This window comes from Podarcis muralis, chromosome 1 (genome assembly GCF_964188315.1).
Source record: "Podarcis muralis chromosome 1, rPodMur119.hap1.1, whole genome shotgun sequence".
NCBI lineage: Eukaryota > Metazoa > Chordata > Lepidosauria > Squamata > Lacertidae > Podarcis > Podarcis muralis.
Genome location: NC_135655.1, coordinates 14,053,841 through 14,077,204, shown reverse-complemented (window position 1 = coordinate 14,077,204; position 23,364 = coordinate 14,053,841). Strand labels below are relative to the sequence as shown.

At 46.5% G+C, this 23,364-nt stretch overlaps 1 protein-coding gene across 4 annotated transcripts in view; it reads left to right on the top strand.

The window, feature by feature from the left end:
* KIF26A (kinesin family member 26A) overlaps positions 1-23,364 on the top strand; it is a 159,416-nt gene that overhangs the window by 96,097 nt on the left and 39,955 nt on the right. The window lies entirely within an intron of this gene.

The window sequence follows — 23,364 nt, the reverse complement described above, 5'->3', positions numbered from 1 at the left end:
AGCATGAGCTTGCAACTTCTTCTGGGGAAAAAGATTATGGGGTTGGGAGCAGGGTGGAGTTGTAGCGGAAAAGCAACGGGTGCCCGAAAGACTAGGCACCTTCCTTCCACCTCTTGCTTCTCTACTGGAAATCTTGCTTACCTGTGCCAGGAAAAGTGGGAGCTGTGCTTTGGAAGCCTGTACAAAGGTGCTTTCTTTTCTCACTCATTCACAGAGGTGTGTGTGGACAAACAGTAATTCTCTTTACACTAGGTGGTCTTGGGAACTGTAGCCCCATGAGTAAGGCTAGATATTTTCATAGCAGAGACTTGGTAGTGCCTTCACCAAACCATGAGCCCCAGTATGGCATCTGAGAACAACGGCAGCTAAAAAGAACAACAGAAAGCCCCTCTTTCTGAAAACCTGGAGAGCATCGACAAGGGAAGGCCCTCCAGATGTCATTGGACTAAAATCTCCCATCAGCTCCAGCTAGCATGACCAATAGCCAGGGAAGATGGAAGTTGCAGTCCAGGGTTTATATCCCTGGTGTATGTTGTTGGCATTCTCCTGGTATGCCCCACAGAGAAACTTATGGTCTTCAAATAAAAACATCTTGAAGGTCCCAGGCCACAGAGAAGTTAGGCTGGCCTCAACGAGAGCCAGGGCTTTTTCGGCTGTGGCTCCGATCTGGTGGAACGCTCTGTCACAAGAGACCAGGGCCCTGCGGGACTTGACATCTTTCCGCAGGGCCTGCAAGACAGAGCTGTTCCACTAGGCCTTTGGCCAGGGCACAGCCTGACTCCCTCCCTCGGCAATCTTCGTGGAGCTCTGGCCCAATGGTTGCCAGTGGCTTGAATTAATTAATTTTATAATGAATGATTTTAGAGTGTTGTTTATGTTGTACTTTTGTACTGTTTTATTGTTGTTAGCCGCCCTGAGCCCGGCTTCGGCTGGGGAGGGCGGGATATAAATAAAATTTATTATTATTATTATTATTATTATTATTATTATTAATCTGTCTTGAGAGACATTCAAGGGCACCTCTGGGGGTGAAGTCAAACTGCTGTGTTAGCAGCACCAAAGGGACCTCCACTGGGCGCAAGCCTGAGCAGTGTGCATGGAAGACCTGGATTGCCTAGATCAGTGTTCCCCAACCTTGGGCCTCCAGCTGTTTTTGGACTACAACTCCCATCATCCCTCGCTAGCAAGACCAGTGGTCAAGGATGATGGGAATTGTAGTCCAAAAACAGCTGGAGGCCCAAGGTTGGGGAACACCGGCCTAGATGACAATATTTCCCTTCTTGGCCTTGCTGATGTGCACCGAGGAAAGCAGAGCAATACATTTGGCACCAGCTTGGCTGCAGGAGTTGCCGGAAGGAGACGTACAAGGTGCCATCCAACCGACTTAAGAGACTCCACTCCAAATTTGTGTAAGGTATGGTTTCCCCAAAATGGGTCTCTAGCTGTTTTTGGACTACAGTTCCCATCATCCATGGCCACTGGCCCTGCTGGCTAGGGATGATGGGAGTTGTAGTCCGGCCACAGCAGAAGACTCAAGTTTGGGAAACCCTGGTGTAAGGTGTACTCTTTAGCCTTTTCTTCTTCTGAAGATATCCTGCAAGGTAGCAGAGCTTTCAGATCAGAGCTTTCCTTCTCTGGTGGTATGGTCAGTGCTGAGCTACAAGGAGCGAGTGATCTGCTTTGGTGTGAAGCCGCTTTCTGTGTTGCCATCCACTTCTCTCTGTAGCTCCTGGGATACCTGATATTGCCGGGTTCCAACATTACTCCCATGGACTTCTCTTTTTTGTTCTTTCTCACACTGATTCTATCTTTTGTAGATAGCGCCCACAAGCTGTTACATAACTTGGGCAGATTTTGCTTTGTTATGCTTGGTGAAATGTACGCAGGCTGCATTTGAATACTGACTCAAGAGTCCTTGTTTAAAAGTGGTTGCTCAACTTCATCAGGCTTAATTATGCAACACTCTTACATTTAACTTTGATATTTTTACTCATTAGCCTCAAGAGGAAGCGTGTAGTCTTCTCCTGCTCGCACACGTGCTGTAATGCAATCTGGCACCTAAACAAAATTTGAAACGGAGTTAACTCCCAAATTCCACTCTCTCTCGAAAGAAAGGACTGTCTAGTGTCGGACTGCAAGGCAAATGCCATCCCAGACTACCATTCCTTAATCAGGAAGATGCTTCTGGCTGAGAAGGGCTCACAGAGCTTGGCAGAAGCAGTATTTTCCCATCAGAGAACTGGCACAAGAAGAAAGGGTTTCTTTTCTCAAAATCTTAAGATGTTAGATAGAGGCCCAGATGCAATAAGAGAGGGTCCTGGTTTTCACAGGTGCAAGGGCACAAATTCTGCACCATGAAAGGTGCTTGCTGGGAAATTACAGAGGTTTTAAAGGATCTTGGAGTAGGGTGAACGTTCAAAAATGCACAGCTTGGGATCAAGGAGCAGGTTATGGGAGCAAAGAATGCTTGCTGAGAGGCAGTGTGACCTCACGGCTAGACTATGGGACGAGGAGAGATCTGGGTTCGAATGTGCACTCGCCAAATAAGCTTCAAGTGCAGATACAATCAGGGGCGGTTAGGACAGTATACAGTATACCTGAGCTCCATGGAGGAAATGTTGGATAATAATAAAAAGAACAAGGTTGGGTCCAAGTTGGGCAGAATGACGAACAAGACCTTGTGCTTTTCCCCTCTTCCTTTTTAAATGCTGGTGTCTCTGTTGTGGCTCTGTAAGGCTCCTAGGTCTTACTTTAACACTCCCCGCTGCTTTAAGCCATTTATCCCAACCTAACTCTGATACCCAGTGTGAGAAAATAGCTCAAAGCAGCAGAGCTCAAAGCAAGGCGACTTGGGAGAGGTGGTTGTTTGCTCCCTTTCCTTGCACGTTTAGTATAAAAGTTACACTCCACCACCACTATCAATGTTTAATGGTTCTTTAATAGATAATTATTTTTCTATGTTTTCAGCTGTTCTTATTTTTCTCTGTAAAGGAGTCCCTGTCAGGGAAGAAAGGTGGGGTATAAATAAATAAATATATACCAATAATAGTAATTATAACAATGCATACAAATTAATTTTAATTGTGGATGAGACTTCTATAGGTACCATTGTTGAGCATTAAAAATAAATTGATCTCGGAGCAAGAGAGGTGAGAGCTTTCACTGCTCAGCTAATGTGGCTTCTATCATATTTGGGAACAAGTGGATATATAGATAAAGACAATGCATAAAAAAGGCGTTAAGAATCTCTAGGGATAGATTTTATGCTTCTAGAAAGTGCATTTAAGCTGTATACAACCATATGAAGTTTGTTTTGAAGGTACTAATTTTTATTATTTGTAATTAAATATAATTGTTTGTTACCTTTTTGTATGTTATTTACAAAACTCCAGACCTTTATCTACCTGGCCTCCTGCTGTGACTTGGGTCACTAGAATATGGCAGAATGCTGAGAGAGTAAAGTGGGATGTTGAAAACCAGCTGAATAAATATATTATCTTCTCGCCTTACTCAAATGCCTATTTCTGTACCAGTATATGTAGACGGAATATAGGCCTTTCCTCCTCTTTCTCCCCAGTTACAAATGTTCTTTTTCAATTTGAGAGATTAAAAAACAAGAACCCCAAATCTCTTTCCGGATAGGACAAATCTCTTTGAAACCACCTGCCACGCTGCAGATTTCATGCCCTTACTGCCCAAATGCCCAGAATTGTATGGATGTTTTATCTTCAAAAGGAAGCATTTAGTAGACTTATTTCTAGAACCAGAATGCTTGGTCATATTTGCATGCCTCTGAGTTTGCGGATTAAAGAATCTAATTATTCACTAATGAGCATTAATGGTACATATAAACTGAGGGTCACTCTCCTATTACAGGCACCTGATGGTTTGCTGATAAGCATTTGGCCATTAGATTGACCATAAAATACAGTCAATAATTGAGGTGACTGGGAGAGCAGGCACCTTATCAAGTGTAGGCCTAGCAACACAGCTTGTCATGTCTCAGGGTACTGGCTGAGCAGTGACTGAGCATATGATTAGGCCATTGGAACATTGTGCCCCTAATGAAATGGGGAGAAAAGCATTGCAATATTAGCACAACTGCTAAATGACTAATGTGTTTTTCTTCCAAGGCTCAGGCGCTTCAATTAGTTCTGATAAATGGTTCGCTTTGCTGTTTATTGTGAACTGGGGAGCTGGGGGCAGGTTCAGGGGGGGGGGGCCTTGACTACCTTTGAGGCATAAGAAGCTGCCTTATCACTGGTCCATTTAGCTCAATATTGTCTTACTGTTTTAACCCACTGTGGGATCTTTGGCTGAAGGCTGGGTAAGGAAACAAATAAATCACAGAATCATAGAATTGTAGAGTTGGAGGGGACCCTGAGGGTAATCTAGTCCAATCCCCTGCTATCCAGGTATCTCAGCTAAAGCATCCATGATAGATGGCCACCCAGCCTCTTCTTAAAAACCCCCAAGGAAGGAGACTCCGCTACCTCCCGAGGGAACCTGTTCCGATGTCAAACAGCTCTTCCTTTCAGAAAAGTTCTTCCTGATGTTTAGTCAGAATCTCCTTTCTTGCAACTTGGATCCATTGGTTGGAGTCCCACCCTCCAGAGCAGGGGAAAAAAAGCTTGCTCCATCTTCCGAATGACAGCTCTTTCGATATTTGAAGATAATAATAATAAATAATAAAATTTTATTTATATCCCGCCCTCCCCAGCCGAAGCCGGGCTCAGAGCTGCTAACAACAGTAAAAATAACACTGTTTACATGAAATAGCAATCAATTAATTGAAATATATTCGAAAATCCATTCATTCGAAAATCAATTCAGAGTCAAATTAATGGCAACCATTGGGCTAGAGTTCTGTGAGGATTACAGAAGGAGGGGGTCAGACTGTGCCTTGGCCAAAGGCCTGGTGGAACAGCTCTGTCTTGTAGGCCCTGCGGAAAGATGTCAAGTCCCGAAGGGCCCTAGTCTCTTGTGACAGAGCGTTCCACCAGATTGGAGCCACAGCCGAAAAAGCCCTGGCTCTGGGTGAGGCCAGCCTAACCTCCCTGTGGCCCGGGATCTCCAAGATGTTTTTATTTGAAGACTGTAAGGACATCCGTGGGACATACCAGGAGAGGTGGTCCCGTAGGTACAAGGGTCCTAGGCCGCATAGGGCATTAAAGGTTAAAACCAGCACCTTAAACCTGATCCTGTGCTCCACCGGGTGCCAGTGCAGCTGGTACAGCACTGGGGGAATGTGATCCTGTGGCGAGGACCTCGTAAGGAGTCTCGCCGCAGCATTCTGCACCCGCTGGAGTTTCTGGCTATCATATATCTTCTCAGTCTCCTCTTTTCCCGGGCTAAACATACCCAGCTCCATCAACCATTCGTCATACGGCTTGGTTTCCAGACCTTTGACCATCTTGGTCACCCTTCTCTGCACCTGTTTCACCTCGTCAATATCCTTAACTCCTTCTTCTTCATCATCACCTGATTGACAACTGCTCTCCAGAGTTTCAGGCGGGGGCCATTTCTCCCAGGCCACCTTGGAGACGCTGGGGATTGAACATGGGATTGTGCAAAGGTGAATATATCTCCATCCAAACATGAAAGAGGTGTTATTGCAATCAAAAAACCCAGCCCAGCTAGGCAAAATCACTTTAGCAGGGTCAGTGAGTTGTGTCACCCTGGAGAAAGGTGTATGGTCTAAGAAGCAGGTAGAAGGTCCCAGATGGTTTTATTTGGTGCCTGGTCTGAGGTTCCCCACCCCGATATATCTAAACATAACATTAGCCACTTATCTTCAACATTTTCAGATCTAGGACTAGCCATTTATTGGTTCATTCATGCATTATGGGACACAGTGTTTTTTATTTTTTTATTTTTTACCATACGTTTATATGGTGTTCATGGCTTATGTGACCTGCATTATGTCAACGGCCAACAACTTGAACAAGAGACTCAAAACTATTCAGAACAGGCAAAAACAGCTTTAGGGGACCTTGGTCATTTGGTCTGGAGGGAAAAGTCCTTCTCTATCTCAGTTATGGCTATAATTCTTGCAGGTGTGAGCACTAAGACTGCAAACTGGGAGCAATCCCCATTTAATATAGTGATGATTTCTAAGGAAGCATGCATGGGACTGAGATGCTCATTTTCCGAAAGGAAATTTGGGGCAGCTCCTGATGTACCTCCAGCAAGGAATCTCTATCTTATTCTGCTAAAGTGTCCTTATCAAAATAGTTATTCCAGCAGATCCCTCTCTCGGATTTTTCAGCGATTTGCCCATGCAGATCTGAGGTCAAAATATATATTCTAGAGCATTTGTGCCAAAAGAAAATTCATCAAAACACTCTAAATCATTAACATACTTCCTGTGCTGCCTTGGATAACAGAGACCCCTGGACTTAGGTGTGCATACAATTTTCTTTTTCACCTCCCCGCCCCCCCCCCAACGTGAGTGCCTTAACATTCATACATTATTTAATACAGCAATGGATGTGAACTGCCTTTTGTCTTTCTGAACTGCTTGCTGTCCAGGCTTCTGTGATGTGACCTTGGGTAGTAACCATAGAAACGTGTTAAAAGCATCAGCCTAAAAAGAAAAAAGAATAGAGGGAAAAAAAATCAGTAGTTTGGAATGACAGGGATTCAAATTCCGCGAAAGGAGGTTATGATGTATTAAGGATACTAGAAGCATATATTACTTCTAACCTGTTAAACCTGATTATTCTGAGATGATCAGCGCTTTTCATAATTTTCGTGGAGGGAAGGGGAAAGTGTATGGAGACGTACTACGCATTTTTAAAATAGCCTGCTTTAGAAATATTTGCAGCTAAATCTTTGGAAGCTGTCATCCTGAGACTTGGCTTAGCTGTTAAATGTGGGCATTGTTTCTCACTGAGTTGATGATGTAGTCCTCCAGTTTTCTATATTTAATAGCTAGAAACATTTACTCAACGCGCCCCCCCCCCGTCCCTCTGGGAATAACTTGGCACTGCAGCTTTTGCACACACAGAGCTGGCATGATTTAAAACCCGTCTTGACAGATGGAGAGAGAGATAACTGGGTTAGTAGTTAAGTAGGTCACTAGAAGCAAATGGATTCTGTGACTCATCAGATACCAAGTTAGCCCTTTTAACAGTGCTGCATGTAGAATTTCTGGAGGCTGTGCAGTGAACCTGCATAGACTTTTGGTGGGGTGGGTGGGGGTTTTTTGAGTTTATATGGTGGTCCTTAAGTGTTGCTAAGTGTGCTAACAGGGAAGTCTCTTTAAATGAGGGGTGCTTGTTAAACAAAAGGCAGATTTTTCACGCCATGTGGTCGAGCCAGCCCAGGGTGACTTCGACACCGTATTAAGATGATGAAAATGTCTTCTGAATGCAATGCCCATGTGATTTGCCAGGCATTGGACGATGCTAAAAGTTCTGCAGGGTACGATGGATCTCGGTTCTTGCTGTGTGAAGGAGGTGCATCCGGATAAATGGTTTGCTGCATGCAAACCACAAGTGGAAAGGGCGTCAAGTACCTCAGTTAGAATCCGCCTGTGCACAAAATTCCTCTTGTGCCTCCAAAAAGGAAAAGCTGCACTTTCACTGTACTGCAGACAAAGCAGGATGGAGTGTTTCATCTTCACGTACTTCTTTGATCTGGCAGGAATGGGAAGCTCCGGCCCACACATGACGCAAGGTGAGGCTCAGGTTGGCTCAGGTGGCAGAATCTGCAGGGGCAGCAGAGCCAGCCTCCCAAGTTTGCTTGCCACTGCGGCCACTGCTATAGTGGCAGTCACTGCTGTGGTACCCTCCTTGGAGGCCGGATCTGACGTCTCATTGGCAGTCCGCCTCCCAATGCTGCCTCTACAAGCTTGTAAAGGTAAAGGGACCCCTGACCATTAAGTCCAGTCATGGACGACTCTGGGGTTGCGGCGCTCATCTCGCTTTATTGGCCAGCATGTCATGTGGCCAGCCTGACTAAGCCGCTTCTGGCGAACCAGAGCAGCGCACGGAAATGCCGTTTACCTTCCCGCCAGAGTGGTACCTATTTATCTACTTGCACTTTGATGTGCTTTTGAACTGCTATGTTGGCAGGAGCGGGAGCTCACCCTGTCGCAGGGATTCGAACCGCTGACCTTCTGATCAGCAAGTCCAAGAGGCTCAGTAGTTTAGACCACATCGCCACCCGTGTTGTAGTAGATCTTTATTCCCCACTTGTAGATCTTCACTCACTTTTTCTTCCTTAGTGGGGAGGGGCATTTTGCGGTTCGCCTCAGGTTCCAAAATGTATGGGACCAACCCTGGGAATAGGAGGGGATGAGATTGAAACTCTTTTCTATACCTGTGTGCCTTCTTCGTCTAGCAATAGCAAGGTCTTCAATGAGCACATGTTTAAAATTCTGCAAGGGACCTCACCACCTGTCTGTTATGTCTGTAGTAGTGGGTTAATCAAATCTCAAGACATAGGAAACGCCACACATAGATATACACTGTTTTGACCTAAGGTGCAGCATTCACTATTGTGCTGGATTAGGAACATCATCAAGTCAAACCATTGGTCCATCTAGCTCAGCGTTGTCAACACTTGGCTGGAAGCAGCACTCCAGAGTTTCAGGCAGAAATTCTTCTTCCCAACCATACCTAAAGGATGCTGGGGACCTGGGGACCTTTTTCGTACAAAGCCTGTGTTCTCCCCCTTCAGGTGTGAAGCTCCTGGTGTGTCCTTGGGCAATTCACCTTACCTTGAAGCGTTGTTGTGTAGCTAAAACAGCCTTCTGATTCCTTTGCACATAGGGCAAGATTTGAAGGTCACAGATAAAATACTTGGTATTACGCAAGAGCAGCCCTACTGGATCAAAAATAAACTCTATTTTGCCCAGCATCCCATATTCTGCAGTGGCCAAGCATACCCACAGTGGATGCATGGATCTTTGGAGGCCTTTACAGACTCGTATTTGTGCTAATTGTGTTTGTAAGGGGACTTGAGGAATTCTGGCCTGGCTCCCTCCCCGAACAAGCAAGCAGAGGCTCTTACTTGTGAGGGGGGGGGGGGGAGATACCTTATTAAGGCATGTAATGGTACTGACTCAGCAGCAGACATTGGGACTCCCACGACTTCACCAAGACTCTCCATGGTACAGGAAGGTTTATGGGGGGGGTAAGAACTGACATCCCTGTTCCCCCTCCCATAGCGACTGATTGGGGGGGGGGAGGAGGGAGACCACCTCTCCTCCAACCCAGGTTCCTGCCATTCATTCCCCTCCTCTGTCATTTCCTCCTCCTGTGTTGGAGCCCTTCCTAAGCAGTTGTATCGTATGATCTGAGACATGCTGCCCAAGACCTCTTGCACTGTCGCATTAAATCCCTTGGGTTGTTCAGAGGGTTGCTCCCTAGTGTGTATAAGATATTAGGCGGTTCTTCTTGGACTGCACATTGACGCATTGAGGCCTTTAAAAGTGTGGTCACTCTTGGGTTGCATGCACAGTCTGGTTCATTGGCACCTTGGAATGACGGAGAGCAGCTAGCCAAGGCAGCAAGATTGTTTGGAAATTGCCGTCTCCTTTCACTGTGCATGGCCCTTGTTTTCTTCGTTGCTGTGGCACTCAAGTGGCGTCTCTCTCTAATGAACAGCAAACAGAACGATGTTTGCCTGGCTTGTATTCTGTTTTATGTTAGCACTTGTCGGGGAGAGGAGAACTGTGCTTAATCTGAATAAGCTTTTTGAGCCTAACTTGGAAGTCAGCAACGACTCTCGGAAAAGTGATTTAACCTCTCTAATGCAGCTTTGCACATTTTCCACAGTGCTTTATGAATGTAGAGGAGACGAACTCCCTGCTAGGAAGAGTTTATATTCTGAGGGTAGGCGAATCAAATAAAAGAGGATATGTAGAATAATAACCGGTCAAAGGCACAGTGGTAGTGGAGGAGAAAAGGGAGATTAGGTGGGGAGAGAACCTGCAGGAGGCGTTCAGGAGTGGGAGGGCTGGAGTTGAACATGTTTGCAGATGGCAGTTGGGGAAAGGGAGGGATTGCGAAGGCTGACAGCTACAGAGAAGTCAGGGAGGTTAATAGACTGAATATCAGGAGGGGGACTGAGGGATCAGGCAGGAGGGAGGGACGGGAGAAGCAGGCAATTTCAGACCAGAGCAAATGGCATCAGAACAGAAAAGAACAGCCAGGAGGGGGGCTTGCAGCAATGAATGGGAGAGTCAATCCAAAACTGGAGATGGGGGTTAACAAGGGGGCATATGGAGCCAATGGGATCAGAGGGGCTATCGGCGTAAGAGAATGAGATCAGTCTGGATGCAGGAAGGTGTGCAAATGTGCGGCTGGTGGCTGCAGTTAGGAGACTGGGAAAGAGAGCAAAAGGATTGGTGGGAGGGGTATGTGCGCGTGTGGCGACAGGAGAAAAGAAAGGAAGGAAAATGCAAGAAATGAATGTGCGTTGGAACTGGGAGGCTGAGTTTCAGCAGCCAACCAGAGTTGTAAATGAGTGAGTGGTGCCACTATCACCCTCTCCACCTGTAAAATGGAAATATTTGAAGTCTGCTTCACAAGGGAGTTAAACACCACCACCACCACTTCCAGCCATTTCTCTTCAGTAATGGCATAAGAAGAATGCTGCTGAGTCAAGCCAGTGGTCCATATAGCCCAGCATCCTGTTCTCACAGTGCCCAGCCAGGTGCCTGTGAGAAGCCATCAACAGGACTTGAGCGATTCCCTGCAACTGGTGTTCAGAGGCATATTACTTTTGACAGTGTTTCAGGACTTCTGGGCATGCAAGAGTCTGCCTTTTCTCTTTTCTCCAATGCCCAGACCGTGGTTGCCGATAATTGTTATTATGCTTCCCTCTCCATTCTGCGCAACAGGCTCAGTTGCACAAGTATTTCTCCTTTACTTTCTGTGAATCTGCAATAATGCGGTTGGAAGCCTATTCTATTAGGTAATCCTAGACTAAGCTAAAGGCACACACACACGTAGAGGCACCCTTTGCAGTGCAACGCGAACCCAGCGCTGCAGCCCAGGTGCTCTGCTGAGGCTGCCACTGTGTCAATCATCCATCAAGGGCAGGGCTGCTGTGTTTCCTAAAAACAAAAGGTGGCAGTCCTAATTTGTACAGGTCCTTAAGGCAAGTGAAGTAATACTTAGTTTTTATTAAACACCGGCAGGATAGAAACCAAAGGGAACAGGATGGAAACTGAAATGTCTTCAGGGGCAGGATCTGCACATTCAGGAGAATGAAGTGATACACCCCTCCAGGGGCTTTTCCACTTTAGATCACATAAGGGAAAATGTTCCCCTTTCTCGGTAACTCCCTGCCTGCGGAAAGCTAGTCAAACTAGAGAGAAGCGTTCTTGTTGCTTCATGTGCTGCCTTTCTTTGTGCAGTGTTCTTTTATTTTAATTTTAAAAATGTGGTCCCCCTACTTTCACTCAGACGTATAAGTAGTTTTACCTCACTTGCCTAATGTGAAACTGAATGGCAAGGCCCTGAACCCGTCCCCTGTGCTGGAATAAAGACATTTGACACCAATTCCCCCGGATTCCTTTAACAGAATACCCTTGAAATAGGAGGGGTAGGTGATGGCCACTACCTCCCCTCACCTCCAGCCGATTACGCCTATGCCTTACTGCCAAACCTTACAAAGTTGTGATGATTTGCTACGAGGTAGGAGAGAAACCAAATGGCTGGTGCCAGTTTTGCCAAGTGGAAAAACCAGGCCCCTTCAACAGGCGACCCCCTACCAGGCCCCTTCAACAGGCGACCAACCAAGGTCCATAGCAAGGTCAAAAGGATTAAGAGGGTGGGTGAACTGCGCGAGTGGGAACCAGAAAAAAGGGGTGAGTTCCCACCCGCCGGCTGCTTAAATGCTGCGCACCACGCCCCCTGGCTGACCAGATTGGTTGGCCTAGGGCGTGGCGTGGCGGGGACTCCCTGTGACATGGCGGCTAGCCGCACCCCTGCGCAAGGGGCGGGATTGTGTCCCGGGGAAGGGAAATGGCTTTGGTAAAATCACTGTTTGGAAGGAGTCTTTGATCAGCATCTGCCAAGGATAGTAGGCAGCAGACAACAAAATGTTGCAGTGCTGAGTGCTTCTGCTCAGATTCCTGTCACTCCAGCCCCCTGCGCCCTGGTTTTCTGTTTTCACCTCCCAGTTGTTAACATTTTGTGGTTCCTTGGCACAATCTGTCTTCACTGGCCTGTTTGGGTAGCCCCCTTTAGATAGGACTCCCCCTCCGACTTTCCCCCCTCTTCTGCTCAAAATTTTTTTACTACTTAATTCAAATTATTGGGCTAGAGGTTTGCTTGTACACATTTTTATTTATTCATTTATTAAGAATGTTAGAAGCCCCCCCCCCAGTGGCACCGTGGGCTAGTGCATCTGACTGTTAACCAGAAGGTTGGTGGTTCAAGCCCAACCAGGGATGGCCGTGGGCAGGATTCTTGCATTGCAAGGGGTTGGACTAGATGACCCCCGGGAATCCTTCCAGCTCTACAGTTCTATGATTCTAAGAGCCTTCTGGATCTTGCCAGTGGCCCAACTAGTCCATAGTCCTGTTCTCACCCAGATGGCCTCAAACAGGTCCCAATTATAGGAGTTATGTGCCACTTAATAGACAAACAAACTTGTAAGCGGTTTATGTAAAACGATATAGAATATTTGTTGGGAAAATATTGGTAGACGTTAAAAACCAATCAACATCACATTCATCAAACTGTAAATCTCGTGCCTTTGCCAGATGATAAAACAGGCATGAGAAATGCTCTCCTGGTTTAGTCAGTCCCATTCCAGATGTGCTGTACAATCTCTTGCCTCGCAACTCCTCCTTTCCTTCTGCAGCTGCAGTGTGGCTGGTCCTTCCTGGACTCTGCTCTGGGAGAGTGGACACACCTGAATGAGAGACAAGAGTCAAGAAAACCGGAAAATTAGAGAGGAGGCTAGTGATGTAGCCAGACTTGCCCCCCGTGGCTACCACCCTGCAAATCTGAAGCGCCAGCTCTCTCCCCAAGGCCCTACCTCAACTCCCATAACTCATCTCCAGAGGTTCTCCTCAACCAGAGGTCCTCGTTTCTCTTGCGCCTTCCATTTTTTATTTTTTGCTCTTTGTTATCCTGCGCTCCACCGACGTTTGGGTGTGATCTCAAAAAACAAACAAAACAAAAACCCTACAGCCAGCTTTTTTCCTCTTTCTCCTTTGACATTCCCCCCTCTTTAACCTCGTTCCTTCGTTACTTCCACCGATCTCGATATCTCCCCGCCTGCCCGCCCCCTCCTCTCCAGGTCTGGGAGCACCAGCTGTTGTGTTCGGGTTGGGGGGGGGGGTTGTCTTTGCTTCACTGGGGATTGTAGCATTCCATAGTTAAAGCGATAATCGTGACTTTCCAAGCGGGCGGTAATTTGACAGCGTGCACCTGTTTCGTCTCTCTCTTTCTCTCTCTTTATTGGTGACATTCCGGCTCTTCGGTACCATTAGATATTTAACTATTGTAATGCCTCTCTGGGGCTGACAGCCTTGACAGACTGAGCGATAAAACCCCGACTGCTGCTCATTGTGAATAGATATGTATATATTTGTTTCTTACTGCTGAATGATAGAAAGTGTTTCGGCATTCATCATATATATACACACTTGTAGAGCCTGCAGGCCGGTCTGGTTCTTCAGCGGCTCCGACTTCGTTTGCTTGCTTGCCCCTGGGTGCTGTTTGCAGGAGAGATGTTAATCTTTGCATTACAGATGATGCTGTAATAACATACTTTATGTCCGTCTCCCACGTTATAATTCATAGCAGCAACAGGATTAAAAAGGAGCGTGGTTTCAGTGCCGCTGTCGACTGCCTTTGTCCCATGCGCTCTCCATGTGGGACTCCGGCAGCCTTGCCTCTCCTGTTGTTATTGCTGCTATTAATCACCCTTGGCACTTAAAAATAAATGCACCCAATACTTTAGACTTCATGGCCGGGCTCCAGCTAGCTACTTAGGTGCTCATAAGCACTTCATCGAACATATTGGTTCATTATCAGTAGGGATAATGGCATCAGGGATATTTGCTATTTTATTGGGTTAAGTACATTTCTTACCATTTCTCCTTGCAAGGAACTCAAGGCAGCGTACTGGTTCCCTTCGCCATCACCATTTTATCCCCACAACAACCCTGTAAGGTAGGTTAGGCTGAGTGTGTGTGTGTGGTTGACCCAGGTCACCCAGTGAGCTTCATGGCTGAGCGGATATTTGAACCTGGGTCTCCCCGGTCCAAATCTAGCACTGTTCCCACTGTACAACACTGGCTCCCTATGTTAGAATTGCTGAGTATCTTCTCCATCTCTGGGAGGGCCCTGCCATCAGCCTCAGGGAGCCAGTGTGGTGTAGTGGTTAAGAGCGGTGGACTCATAATCTGGTGAACCAGGTTCGCTTCCCAGCTCCTCCACATGCAGCTGCTGGGTGACCTTGGGCTAGTCACACTTCTCTGAAGTCTCTCAGCCTCACTCACCTCACAGAGTGTTTGTTGTGGGGGAGGAAGGGAAAGGAGATTGTTTGCTGCTTTGAGACTCCTTAAGGGAAGTGAAAGGCGGGATATCAAGTCCAAACTTTTCTTCTTCTTCTCTAGAGACTCTTTGCCTCACTGTTGCTGCTCTTCCTCCTCTTCTTTGCTGTGGCTTCTCTCTGCAGTCACACCTGCACCAGACATTCAGAGCTATATTCTGCAATTTTATCAGAGAATCCCAAAAATTGTACTTTGTTATGGCTGCTGACCTCACAACCCTACATTTCCCAGCACCTTTCACAAACTACACTTCCCAGGATTCTCCATAAATTAAATTTGGTATAAGAGTGCTTTAAATGCGTGGTGTGGATTTAACAAGGGGGAGTAGAGTGAGCAGCAGCACCCATTTGCCTTCTCCTCTCTATTTGGACAGGTGTACAGGTTGGACCTAGAGGGAGAGGGCAAATGAGTGGTTAGCTAAAGGTGGAAGCAAGGTCCATTCAGGCCCCACTAAGGGCCATCTTCAGGTTCCAAAACCTAGAACCAGCACTAACTTTGAGGAAGTCCGTATTTCTCAGCACACTTCCTTCCACTCTGGCTTCAGCTCCTCACGCTGCTATAGAGGGTGAGCTGTAAATCCCATTGATTTCACTGGCATTTAGATGTTGCCTTGGTAAATGGGTGTTCTGAACCCCATATTTGATCTTCTACTGGTTGCTCAATGCAGGCCCCCATCTTTGGACTAGGGGCGGTGACGTAAAAAATGGTCAGAGGTGTATTTGAAGGAGATAAGAAAGGGTTGAACATCCCCCACCCAGGGTTGATAACTCTGTGTTTACCTTATAATGTCTACTTTGGTTTTTAGGCACCCCTAATTTCCAATGGGTTCTTCCAGAACTATCAGCATATTGCCATGTTGCTCTCAGAAGAGTTTGTGCCATTAAAGAATATTCATGTAGCTCGTCATGGGGGAAAAATGACAATGTGAATAATTTTGGGTGGAGAATTCGGTTTTTAAATACTCTGAGCTTTAATTTTAATATTGCTTTTGTCTCCAGTTGCTTAGAAGGTCAGGTGCAATCCTGTGTAAATTGGTCATGCCTAAGTCCCATTGAAACTATTGGAGCTGAGGTTGTGTAAATGGAAGGCTCTCGATGGGATAGAGGCTCTAGAAGCTTTTGTTGTTGTTCCCTTTGCACTCATAACTACTACATCACAAAATTTAGAGAAAACTCTGTTGTCACCTGGCACGCCAGCGCAGCTATGATTTGTAATGCATCGTTTATTGCTGTCAGTGCCCATTAAAACCTATAAATCTGAGAATAATTTAAGTATCCCCTTGAGTAAGCCATTTGGCTGTTGGTCCAGAAAATGCCAGTGTTATGATTGAAGACTCCCAGGCATAGCCCAATAAAGCTTGAGGGTTTGTCCACTGATGTGCTCTCTGTGTTTGTGTGACTTGCTCATGTGTCTGGCAGAGCAATCGTATGCTCAGAAGTAAGTCCCACCGAGATCAATGGGACTAACTTCCAAGAAAGTGGATCTGATTAATCATAGAGAAAGGATGTCAACCATATAGTGGTTGGAACCCAGATTGCTTTCAAAGTTAGCTCTGCTAATCACAATACCCACCCAGAAAGTCCACACACCGTATTTTTCGCTCTATTGGACGCACCGGACCACAGGACGCACCTAGTTTTTAGAGGGGGAAATCAAGGGAAAAAATATTATTCCCCCCCCCCCAGCCCCAAAGAGCAACGGACAGGCTGCGCGCTTCCTCTTTAGCCTTGAGCAGCATCTTTAGCCTTGCACAACGGGATGGATCGTGCCCGCTGTCCACCGGGGGTGGACTAGATGACTCCTGGGGTTCCCTTCCAACCCTGCAATTCTGTGACCTCGGAAGTTGTTGGGGGTCTCCACCACTGGAGGCTTTTAAGCAGCGGTTGGGGGACCATCTGCCTGGCGTTCTTTAGCTGTGATTCCTACATTGTGAGGGGGCTGGGCTAGATGACCCTCGGGTGGCCCTCCCAACTCTATACAGTCCTACACTTCTGCGGCAGGAGATCCACAGCCACTTCACACAATGCCCACTCCCAATTTTCATTGGAGAGACATGTGGCTTCACTGTCTAGGTAGGTACCCCCCTACCTGCCACTCTTCCCTCACCCCACTTAAGCCAAGGGAATTCCTGTCCAGAGAAGCTCCCAGGTGAGGCAAGGGTTAAGATCTACCTCTGGTAAATGGCTTTGTATCCTCCCTCTTTCCCTTTTCTCTTCTTCTTCTATGCTAGTTCCTTCTCTTGTGTTTTGTTTAATCTGTTTTTATTGTATACTAAAATAAAAGCTGCAAAGTTTCCTTTTTTATAATATCCCCCCCCCCAACTAAAACGTTAATCTAGATAAAAACACTGATCCAGAGGAAAATAAGGGGGTGGAGAAAGGACGAAAAAAGAAAAAGAGGTAGAGATAGAGAGATTTTTAAAAAGAGGTAGAGATAGAGATTTTTTTAAAAAAGTTGGCTTCTTTAGCCTTGTGCAGCCTCCCGTGGCTGGAGGGGCGTGCTAGGCAATAGAGGAAGCCCGGGCAGCGAGCGCAATCCATCCCGCTCGCTGCCCGGGCTTCCTCTTTAGCCTTGCGCAGCCTCCCGCGGCTGGAGAGATTGCGCAAGGCTTTTCTAGAGGAGGGAGAAGGGACTGACTGGCCGCGTCAGTCCCTTTTCCCTCCTGGGGAAAAGCCCGCAAGAGCCGCGCGAAGCTTGTGTGTGGCTCTTGGGGGCTTTTCCTGCTTGCCTCCCCCCCCTGCATTCGCTCCATAGGATGCACAGACTTTTCCCCTTAGTTTTTAAGACGGAAAAACTGCGTCCTATGGTGCGAAAAATATGGTATATGGTGGGGTGCTGGCCCCATGCAAGCTTATTCCCCTGCATATAATGTAATGTGTGATGCATTTTGGGACTTAAAAAGTCTGCAAAGATGGGATAGCCAGATCAGATATAATTCTTCAACATCCCCTGGCTCCAATAAATTCCAACTTTTAGAAAAGGCCCACAATCACCTGAAATGTTATCTCCTATATTCAAAGCATGAGTTTATTCAAATAAAACTTTAAAGCCCATATTTCTTGGGATTTTCTTGCCACGTGGTGCACCAAATTGTGCAAGTACATTTTTTGAATTTTGTATTCGAAAGTGCTTTTTGCGGGGGCATAGTTGACTCATCTTTCTGAAAGATAGCTTTTCCATTGTGGTTATTGCACTTCTTAAGCACTTGCTGTGCAATAGATTTTATCTTTTAAAATGTAATCGCCCCTCCCCTGAAAGCACTGCTATATCATTGCTCTTATACTTACCAGGGACGCGGGTGGCAAGGGACGCGGGTGGCGCTGTGGGTAAAACCTCAGCGCCTAGGACTTGCCGATTGTCAGGTCGGCGGTTCGAATCCCCGCGGCGGGGTGCGCTCCTATTGTTCGGTCCCAGCGCCTGCCAACCTAGCAGTTCGAAAGCACCCCCGGGTGCAAGTAGATAAATAGGGACCGCTTACCAGCGGGAAGGTAAACGGCGTTTCCGTGTGCTGCGCTGGCTTGCCAGATGCAGCTTGTCACGCTGGCCACGTGACCCGGAAGTGTCTCCGGACAGCGCTGGCCCCCGGCCTCTTAAGCGAGATGGGCGCACAACCCTAGAGTCGGACACAACTGGCCCGTACGGGCAGGGGTACCTTTACCTTTATACTTACCGTATTGAATATAGTTGTAGACTTGAGTGCCTTTTGCACCTGTTGGGGTATGTGATCTGGTACAATTTTGAATGAGCAATGGAGCTCCTCTTCTTCCTAGTCACATTCTGCACCATTTGGCTTTATGTTTTTAGTCCATTTGGATGTTAAAGAGATTCCACATCCATCTCCATTTCCTGTCTTGCTTCTGAGCACTCACTAGCATCTGGTCAACAGATGCTGGACAACAGATGGACCTTGGTCTGATCCAGCAAAGCAGTTATTATTGCTCCTCTTGGTTTGTTTTAAAGTCCCAAACAAGAACTCTTCTTGCACCCATCGATCACACTAACAATCTGCAAATTTGCACGGTTATTGCTGAAACATCACTCTCAAAATGAACTGAATGTAGATGGAGCACACAGGAATATAATAGACTAGCATTTTTATTTATTTACTTTTTTGCTTTTTGGAATAAAAGTGAAGGCAAATGGGATAGAATTTAATAGTTTCATTGTGATTTATGAAGTCTGGTTATTCCCCAAATCTTGGTCTCAGAAGACCTTGATTTTCCTCATTGCATCTGGGAGGAATGAGGTCTATGTCTCTTGTTACCATTTAAATACACAGGATAAAGCTCATGTCTTTCAAAAAGCATGCAAATGTCTTTCTGGAATGGGGGGAATATGCATATCTGGCTCCCAGCCAGAACTATGAACTGCCAAAACTTCTCTGCAGTTTTGAAGTTCACGGGTCTGGCTGGGGGCCAGATAAATGTATTACTCAAACAAAATACTTTGCATGTTTTTCTTTTTCTTCTTTCTCTCCAAAGAAAGGGAGGAGAGTTCTTTGCTTTTGAAATGCAGTGTGAGAAGTGGCCTTCAGTCAACATAAGATGTCAATCAAAATGCCATTTTGGTCTCTTGTCCTGCTGCGTATGCTTTTCTGTGAGCCGTAATGTAAAGCAGCGACTTTGTAGGACAAGTAATTGGAACTGCCAGTAAAGTTTCTGTTAGAAGTGGCTTTCCTCTTCAGTGCGGTATTGTGGGCCAAAATGTCAAGTGCTCTGCTTGCAGAGTTGACTTTGTTAGAAAATTGTTGGTAATGCAACTGTTGCTGTTGTTCCTTCGCTTTGCGGTCACTTAAAACAACAAAAATACAGAGAGAGCTGAAGTAAGGATGATCTTTACTTTAGGGAAGGACTTTAGTCCACTCACTCAATACCTCTTTCCCAGTCTGTCTGTCTGTCTGTCTGTCTGTCTCTCTAGCATTCGCTCTGCTTTACCGGACAGTTCCCCAAATCTACACTCTAGGAATTGTGGCTGAATGGTGCTGCTCTCAAGCTGACATTCAAGACGCTCTGGCCAAAGTATTACTTCTCCAGTAGGCCCTGTATAAGAAAAACACACAGACAACTTAATTCTTCCCTTGCATTCCCGTGGAAAAATGAAGGCTGCTGGGGCTTCCATTAGCATAGGAGCTGAATTCCCCCACCCTCACCTTACCATCCTTTGAGCTGAAGGGCAAGGGTGTGATATTAAGGACCTCCACTGGAACCTGCAGTGTGGCTGTCATTCGTTGGTCCCAAGCTCCACCCACAAATGGGTAGGGCTTGGAGCATGTGACCAACAGCTGGAAAACTCGTAAGTGGGAACCCTATGATTGCTCACTCATACCTCTAGCAGGCATGGCCAAACTTGGCCCTCCAGCTGTTTCGGGACTACAGTTCCCATCATCCCTGACCACTGGTCCTGTTGGCTAGGGATGATGGGAGTTGTATTCCCAAAACAGCTGGAGGGCCACGTTTGGCCATGTCTGCATGTCATCCACTTACTGTTTGTGCCTGTGGGACTCCAGTTCGAAAAACAGATTTCTTGGTGGAATTAAGAACTAGGCTCAAGTTGTTCTGCTAACTTCATGCTGGTTGTTAGAGAAACAAGTGGCACATTAAAAAATATGCAACCTCCCTGCTTTTTTGGGTCCAGAAGTAGCATGCTTCAATTGAGGCGCTTTTGCCTGCTCCAGCATGGCTTGTTCATTCAGTAGGGTGTGTAAACATTGTTGACTTTGCAGTAACTGCATTTTCAATACCTCATTAAGTGTTCCCTACGCAGATCAGGAACTGACATAGACTCTCAGGCTAGATGTTGACAGTTCTGCTTATCTAAAGATTAAACTACATGGGCTTTTTCTTTGGGGGTTTGTCTTGTGGTGAGGGAACAGCCTTCTGTATAACAGTACAACAGGTCCCCCCGCCAATCTTTCAGGCACAGATTTGCTGTGCAAATTTAAAGAGAAGGTAGAAAGCTTTTGCTGTGTTTCTCGCAGTTCCCCATTTAGTTGCAGGTCACAGTGTTTGCAGCATGGCTGGGTGTGGGTGTATTTTAGGGGAATAACTTTACCCTGCTTAGCTATGCAAATGTGCTAGCAGTTTTATTGCTGCACCACTAGGAGAGTCCTGCACCACTTACCTCCTAGTGGTGCAGCTATAAAACTTGCTAGCACATTTGCGAAGCTAAGCAGGGGCTGGTGTGGTTTCAAATTGGATGGGGAACTGCGTGTTGAGATTCCTGCATTGCAGACGGTTGGATTAAATGGCCCTTGGGGTCCCTTCTAACTCTACAATTGTATTTGTAGGAAGTGTGTACTATTTAAATTCACATTTTTAATTTGTGTTTTTAAATTCACCAAAAAAATTTGAACCAAATGGACCTATGATTTAGGTGCATATGAAAGCGACATGGAATGGAAATAGGCAGATGCCTCCATCTGTAATGAAGACAAGACAAAATATTTGAAGAAAAGTCACAGCAGCTCCTTCAGCATGAGTCAGCCTTCCTAGAGGCGTCATAATTTCCATGTCAGCCGGATCAGCCTTCAGTCTCATTCCTCATCAGTGTTTCAGTTAGGTTGCCTGCTTTTAAGAGGAAGTTTAGAGCATCCTGTGTGTGTTTACTTTCCCCTAAATTCTTTCACCTTATGTTAAAAAAAGGTGGATTTTTTTAAATAAAAAAAATGGTTGCCAAACTGCTCTAGAGATTGGCATGCATTTGTATGATCCTCTTGGTTAATGTCACAGATGCTAGCTTATCACTACTAGCCATACCTGATGTTTTCCTGAGACTTGCAGAAGTAATTCTGTCCACCCAGCAACCCACCCCACAAACCTAGAAGCAGGGGGAAAAATGCTACCTGTATTCAATGAACCCAGGATGCTTCTCGAATTTCCCCACTGCTCTGTAAAGGTTGTATCTGTCTTCTCTGCAGGCAGATTTCAAAGAACGCTTGGTGGCTGGCATTCTTTTACTCTATTCCTCAATAGTGGCATCTGTGCCTTTATTTGGGGTGGGATGGACAGAAGGCTGATCTCTGGGTGACGTGCAGCAGATCAGCAAAGGTTATCGACGCCTAATCCTTCAACAATGGCAACCGCAAAATTGTTCCACACCCACGCCTAAATTAAGCTGGTGAAATAAAGAGAGCTTAGAGGAAAACCAGGTAGTGAGAGATGACTGTGATCTCAGTCCAGGTACTGTAAACAAATTCCTAGGCTGTGTCCTTAAATGTGCACTATTCATAGGAGGCTGCCTTATATCTGGTGAGATTATTTCCCTGTCTAGCTCAGTACAGTGGTACCTCAGGTTAAGTACTTAATTTGTTCTGGAGGTCTGTTCTTAACCTGAAACTGTTCTTAACCTAAAGCACCACTTTAGCTAATGGGGCCTCCTGCTGCTGCCGCGCCGCTGGAGCACGATTTCTGTTCTCATCCTGAATCTAAGTTCTCAACCCGAGGTACTATTTCTGGGTTAGTGGAGTATGTAACCTGAAGCATATGTAACCCGAGGTACCACTGTATTGTCCGTACTGAAAGGCCTCAGCTCTCCAGGGTCTGAGACTGGGAAAGTTATTTTCTATCATCTGCTTTCAGATCCTTTCAAGATACTAGGAATTGAACTCGGCTCCTTGTTCATCCAGTGTATGTCTTCTGGCACTGAGCTAATATCACTCTGCATCCTCAGTTCTAAGTGTGCAACTGCCCCTCTGAGTGCCTGGCTCATTAGCATCCAGTAGACAAACAAACAAACAAACAAACAGCCTTACCTTTACTTACCGCTGTTCTGGAGCTTGTAGATCAGGCTCAGAGACACATTTCAGCAAACATTTTGGGCATGTGTCATAGCCTCGTGCTGAGTAACGACGAGCGAACTCAGTGGAGTGGGAACCCAGCCAACCAACAGAGTCTCTGGGGTGTACCTGCCTATTGGCAGAGTCTGTTTCCAAAGTCAGGCCCAGTCCTAGGGTCGGGCAACATGGTCAGACAGTCCAGGGGTCAGGGAATCCGATGATCAAAGGACAAGAGGAGCAAGAAGCAGCAAGGTCGGACCAGGCCCAACAAGCATTGTTTCCAGCATCTGAGTGAGGCTGGAAGCCCTGCCTTAAGAAGGCTGAAGCCAACTGGTTCGTATCAGCGCCTTCTCCTCTGAGTCCTCGAAGGCTGATCATCTGCAGGTGGAGTCACTCCACCTTCTCCCTCTTCAGGCTGCTGTTCAGCAGGTGAAGCTGACTCTCGGCCCATGACAGCATGTAACTTAAAGGTAAAGGTAAGGGACCCCTGACCATTAGGTCCAGTCATGGCCGACTCTGGGGTTGTGGCGCTCATCTCGCTTTATTGGCCAAGAGAGCCGGCATACAGCTTCTGGGACATGTGGCCAGCACGACTAAGCCACTTCTGGTGAACCAGAGCAGCGCACAGGAACGCCGTGTACCTTCCTGCTGGAGCGGTACCTATTTATCTACTTTCACTTTGACATGCTTTCAAACTGCTAGGTGGGCAGGAGCAGGGACCGAGCAACGGGAGCTCATCTCGTCGCAGGGATTCGAACCGCCGACCTACTGATCGGCAAGTCCTAGGATCTGTGGTTTAACCCACAGCGCCACCCGTGTCCCTATGTAACACAAACCATTGTCTAAAACAAAGCATGGCTTATCATGATGGAGCAGCATGCTGTTGCCCGTTGCCCCATTCATTCCAGTGTCCCCTCCATTCGCTGGATGAGCGAGGAAGCAAACCCAAATGTATGGGCTAAGCCCATACTCTAGTTTGTTTCTTATACTGCATGGAAGGAGGAGGAGGAAGGAGTAAGTGAGCAGCATGCATCAGCACGCTAATCATTTGCAATAAAGTTAC